The 5,788-nt window shown below is 43.2% G+C and overlaps 1 long non-coding RNA gene across 2 annotated transcripts; it reads right to left on the bottom strand.

Annotated features, from left to right (window-relative positions):
* Window positions 1-495: 495 nt before the first annotated feature.
* On the bottom strand, window positions 496-5,566 carry LOC145090526 (uncharacterized). 2 transcript variants are annotated; one of them, XR_013701627.1, is made up of 3 exons: window positions 3,805-5,559; window positions 3,429-3,509; window positions 496-686 (listed from the first exon to the last, which is right to left on the bottom strand). It is a non-coding gene; the product is annotated as an uncharacterized LOC145090526 (long non-coding RNA). The 2 variants fall into 2 exon arrangements; XR_013701628.1 differs by lacking the exon at window positions 3,429-3,509 and having other exon boundaries at window positions 5,455-5,566.
* Between the last annotated feature and the right edge of the window lie 222 nt (window positions 5,567-5,788).

Here is a 5,788-nt window from a genome sequence, read left to right as displayed (position 1 = left end):
GATACGGGCCTCTCCCACACTCTACTATCTAGGAGGTACGGGCCTAGCCCACACTCACTCTCGGAGAGATACGGGCCTTGCCCACACTCAACCGCTAACTCATAATATACAAGTATCACACAGACAACAAGTATAGACAACTTTATCATACCGACACATATATCGTACTTAACTAAACCAAGAGATACGGGATCGGCCCACACTCTAGTGCTAACACCTCGTCTACACGGGTCGGCCTTGGTGCCTTAGACCCGTTCCTACTGGAAGGAAACTCACCTCGAAATAGCTGCTGGTTTGCGTGGGAATTGACTGACTGCTGCTGCTGCTCCGGAAATCCTCCGGCTATAATTCCCACAAAACACTCAATCAAACACTGCTAATTGACCCTCGGGTAAATTGACCATTTTACCCTTGATCAAGTTAAAAGTCAAAGCCAAAGTCAACTTTCAGTTGACCTGACTCGCCGAGTTGGCTCCCCATGAAACGACCCAAAAATCACGACTAAAAATTTCTTTAAAAACATTACTAAAACCATATTTATAAAAATTGTATCATAAGTCATAACATAGTTTTTCGAGTATTAATTCAAAACATAATCTCATTATCAGAGTCAAACATTCCCAGGCTAACTGACTATGGTGTGTGCACTGCAATCTTCCCGAGCTCCTCTTTTGAAAACTGAGTACCTGAAACCAAAACTGAAAACCGTAAGCACGAAGCTTAGTGAGCTCCCCCAATCTACCACATACCATACAATAACATATAAAGCACATACTGGGCCTTGCCCACTGCATCGTATCGAAGTCCGGACTAACTGGGGCCTTGCCCCCTGTATCGGACCGAAGTCCGGAAACTGACTGGGACCTTGTCCCCTGCATCGGACCAAAGTCCGGACTAACTGGAGCCTTGCCCCCTGCATCGGACCGAAGTCCGGAAACTGACTCGGACCTTGTCCCTTGCATCGGACCGAAGTCCGGACTAACTGGGGCCTTGCCCCCTGCATCGGACCGAAGTCCGGAAACTGACTGGGACCTTGTCCCCTGCATCGGACCGAAGTCCGGACTAACTGGGGCCTTGCCCCATGCATTGGACCGAAGTCCGGAAACTAACTGGGACCTTGTCCCCTGCATCGGACCGAAGTCCGGACTAACTGTGGCCTTGCCCCCCTGCATCGGACCAAAGTCCGGAACTAATTGAACATCACATAACATAAACATATCAACTAGCATGAACACACATATACTGCATACCGCATCGGGCCGTAGCCCGGAACACATAACACATAAATCCTGTCTGAGCCACGAAGGCATCAAACATACTAAATACTGCATCGGATCAAAATCCGGAAACTACTGCTAGCTAAACGGGCCGGCATTGTGGCCTTAGACTCGTTCCTACTGGAAGGAAACTCACCTCGTGAACTAGCTGCTGAGTGTATGGCTCTGGAAGCTATCTGCTGCTGCTCCGGTATCTCTCCGGCTACAATTCCATAAACACACTCAATCAAATACTAATAACTGAATTGGGGTAAAATGACTCTTTTACCCCTGTTCAAAGTCAACTCTCCAGGTCAAAGTCAACCTACAGTTGACCTGACTCGCCAAGTTGGGCCGCCAACTCGCCGAGTCTCTATTCTCACTTCTCAACCCTACTCGCGGCTACTCGTCGAGTATGGCATCAACTCGACGAGTTCCCTTTCGATTCTAGAACTCAGGCTATCTGCATCCGACTCGCCGAGTCGTATGAACAACTCGACGAGTTGTTCTTGAGCTAAGAAGATTGCCTTGGACTCGCCGAGTTGTATGAACAACTCGTCGAGTCCCTCTATTACTGAGTCTGACCTCCAGCTCACTGAGTCCACTCTACTACTCACTGGTCCCCACTCGGCATCACTCAAAAGGGGAAAAATCGGGGACTCGTGACTCGACTCGCCGAGTCGCATGCATGCAGCTACTCCAAACTCGATTCTGCTTGAATCCAGCGCATAAAACTTATAGATCTGGGCTCCCTAAGCTCGATTAACACGTAAAGGTTCTATATTTACGTGCCCATATGCACCCATGAGGATTAAGAGGCTCAAAAAGCATAATAAAGGCTAGATCTAGGGTTCTCAAGCAAAGAAACTTTGAAAAGGCACTAGATCAGGGCTCTAACACTCCTAAATGAACAGATCTAGGGATATCTCGACCCAATAAGGCATCCATACAACTATAAAGCTTGGAAAATACATTAAACTAGCCTTAGAGGTGTTCTAATGGAGGTTTTAAGCACAAAACAGGATAATTCCGAGATATACCTCAATGAACTCTGACTTTGGCCTTGGATCTTTGCTCTACACTTCCTCTTTTTGGTCCTTTCTTCTTTTTCTTCTTCAATCCTTCAAGAATCCACCCAAAAACACTTAGATCATACAAGGAATGGTTTAGGGTTTCTCACAAGCTCTCTGAGGGTGAAGGAGGCGAGTTTGGGGCACATAACATAGCTTAAATAGTGAGCAAACCAGGGGATTTAGGGTTTCTTCCTGGCAGGCGGACTCGCCGAGTCCCGAATATGGACTCGTCGAGTCGCCGACTTACACTTGCTCGAAATCCCGTCTCTACTCGACGAGTCGGGCTATAGACTCGCTGAGTCCCTCTTGAAAACTCCTAAATAAATAACATGGAAACCATATACTGGAGACGGGTCGTTACACCCCGACTCGCCGAGTCCTTATCCAATCAACTGACCTGGATCCCGTCTCTACTCATCGAGTTAGGTGATGACTCGACGAGTTCTCCTTCCAAACTGATGTTCAAGTCCTTCATCCTACTCGCCGAGTTGTATGAACAACTCGCCGAGTTCATCTTCATTCGATGAACACTTATGTTGTGACTTGCCGAGTTGTATGAACAACTCGTCGAGTCTGATCTTGATCTAAGGAGATTGCCTTGAACTCGCCGAGTCAGGGCAATGACTCGCCGAGTTCCTTCATGGATGAGTTCGGCTTCCAACTCACTGAGTCACACCTTGTGACTCACTACTCTACTCGACACAACGAAAAGGGGACAAACTCGGAGACTCGCGAGCAGACTCGCCGAGTCGTTACCATGCAGTCTCTATATGGTCGATTTTGCTTGAATCCAGCTTATGCTATCCACAGATCTGGGCTCCTAGGGCCTGGTTTACACGTAAAGTTTCCAACTTTACGTGTAGATCATCACCAATAAAGGTTCTAAGGCTCAAAGTGCACCAAAAGGGGTAGATCTAGGGCTTGTGTGCAATATGACTCCATAAAGGCAGTAGATCCAAGCTCCAGGGACTAAAAAGGGTCTAGATCTAAAGGCTAACAACTTGAATCAACCAACAATGCACAACCAAGCTTGGGACATGGTTCAAAAAGGACTTTAATGGAGTAATAAGCATAGAAATAGAGGGAAAACGAGTTATACCTCCAAGAAATTACTGAGAGAACACGAAGATGCTTGGCTTCCTTCCTTTTCTCTTGATCTACTCCTCTTCCTTCCCAAAATCTTCAAGGAAACACACTAAAAAGCCTCAAACTCACAAGAATAAGGGTTATACTGAATGGAGAGCTTCTGAGGGTGAAGGGGGCGGAGTTGGGGCGCAAATGGTCGTTTAAATAGGGTGCAAACCCTTGGAAATCAGGGTTTCATCAGACAGCGCGGACTCGCCGAGTCCATAATATAGACTCGCCGAGTCGCCAACTTAACCGCGTCCCAAGTCTCGTCTCTACTCGGCGAGTCGGGCCTCCAACTCGCCGAGTCTAAGGCCAAAATACAAAATACTCAGATATATCTTACATACCAGGAACCAGGTGCTACATATCAGGTTCGATGTATCGATGTATGTTGCCTTGCTTGTATATGTTGACGATATTATTATCACCAAAGCTTATATTCATATAATTGACGATGTAAAGGACCGCCTTAGTAATCGATTTAAGCTCAAATAGTTGGGAAATTTGAAGTATTTTTTTGGGGCTGGAGGTTGCAAGATCATGATCATGTATTTTCTTATCTCAGCGACATTACACCTTATATACGTTTGTCCTATGGATCCTCATATACGTTTTTCCAATACAAAAGGTGATATTTTAGATGACCCTCGTCGTATCGCAAATTAATCAGACGACTTATATACTTGACAATAACTTGTCCCGATATAGCATTTTCCATACAATGCTTGAGTCCCTCACATGCAAGTTGCCACTCATTTACTAGGATATCTTAATACAAATCTTGGTTAAGGTGTATTCTTTTCAACGAATTCGTCATTGCAACCTAAGGCGCTTTGTGATATTGCTAGACATGTTCAACTTAAAGCGTTTTCCGATTCCGATTGGGCAACTTGCTCTGATTCAAGAAGATCTATTATGGGTTATTGTGTCTTTCTGGGTGATGCATTAATCTCTTGACACTACAAGAAACAATTGGTAGTATCTCGATCTTCCATAGAAGTCAAATACCATGCTATGGCTTCCACGACATGTGAACTCATTTGGTTACGACAACTCTCGATAGATTTCAATATTCAAAATGAACTTCCTGCATTGATGTTCAATGATAACACTTTTTTTTGTTCGTCTAGCTAACAATCCCACATTCCATGAACGAACCAAACATATTGAAGTTGATTGTCTCTTCATTCGTGATAAGTTTGTTGAGTGTCAGTTACTTGTCCGCACTTAATTTCAAGTGGCGAACATGTTTACCAAACCACTACCTCATTGCAAACTTAATCGTTTGATGTCCAAGATGGCTCTTCATAACATTTTTTCGGGCTCATTTTGAGGGGGAGTTTTATCTCTAATAACTAGAGTTAGCTTACTAACTAGAGTCGAATTATTTTTGTTAGTCGATTATTTATTGATTCCATATATATATATATATATATATATATATATATATATATATTTGACCCGATTATTCTGAATTCACGGCCTTCGACTTCCATTTTTAATAGATTTTTCTCTAGTTCATGCTTAATGGATTTAAAGTATCTTGGTTTACTCAGGATGAAAGGGATTTAATCACAATATACTAACCCAACAATTTCACGTATAGAAACACATTAACTAGCTTGATTTGTCTTGAGACTCAACCAAACAATCAAGAAGAATCCTCACACAATTATAATTAATGATTTCCAAGCTTCGTTTTGTCTCTTCCTCTAAGTCTTTTCTATTTATCAGTCACATTAACCCTTCATGTGGACACACAAGAGACACCGCCACACTTGGCGACGGTGGCCCAAAAACATTCAATCAGATATTTCTCCAAACATACAAGGTGAATCATGGGTTCCAGGTGGCTCCTCGGGATGTTTTGAATAACCTAAACACGGCACATACATCGGGACTTTATTCCAAAATCCCATGGCATCGGTTGCCACCCGGAAAACCATCCCTAAAAATGAAACGATAATTTAAACGCATTAAGGTTGATCGAATCTTACCGGAAATGCAAGATTATACGAGATCCCAAAAACTGTTGACCTAGCACCTTCGTCGTCCTTGTCTTCCTCGAACAGAGGGTCATATGCTTATTTATAAAAGGGTAGTGTTACTTTGGGTGGGTTATTATGGAACACAAAGTTGTAGAATTTATTCATGTGGGTTCTCATCGTCTTTGAATCTTGTCCATTCACTTTGAAAATAGTATTTTTGTTTTTTGGATTTATTTTTATTAAGGATTTAAAAGGTTTTTGAGTAACCAACCCATTTTTAGGGTGTTTTTGAAAAATATAACCTTTTTTTTTTGTAAAATAACCATATTTTTTGGAATGGACC

The sequence above is a fragment of the Lactuca serriola genome, chromosome 2 (assembly GCF_051521515.1).
Source record: "Lactuca serriola cultivar US96UC23 chromosome 2, Lser_US96UC23_V15, whole genome shotgun sequence".
In the NCBI taxonomy this organism is placed as follows: domain Eukaryota; kingdom Viridiplantae; phylum Streptophyta; class Magnoliopsida; order Asterales; family Asteraceae; genus Lactuca; species Lactuca serriola.
The sequence above is the reverse complement of the archived record's forward strand: the minus strand, read 5'-3'. Positions and strand labels throughout refer to the sequence as shown.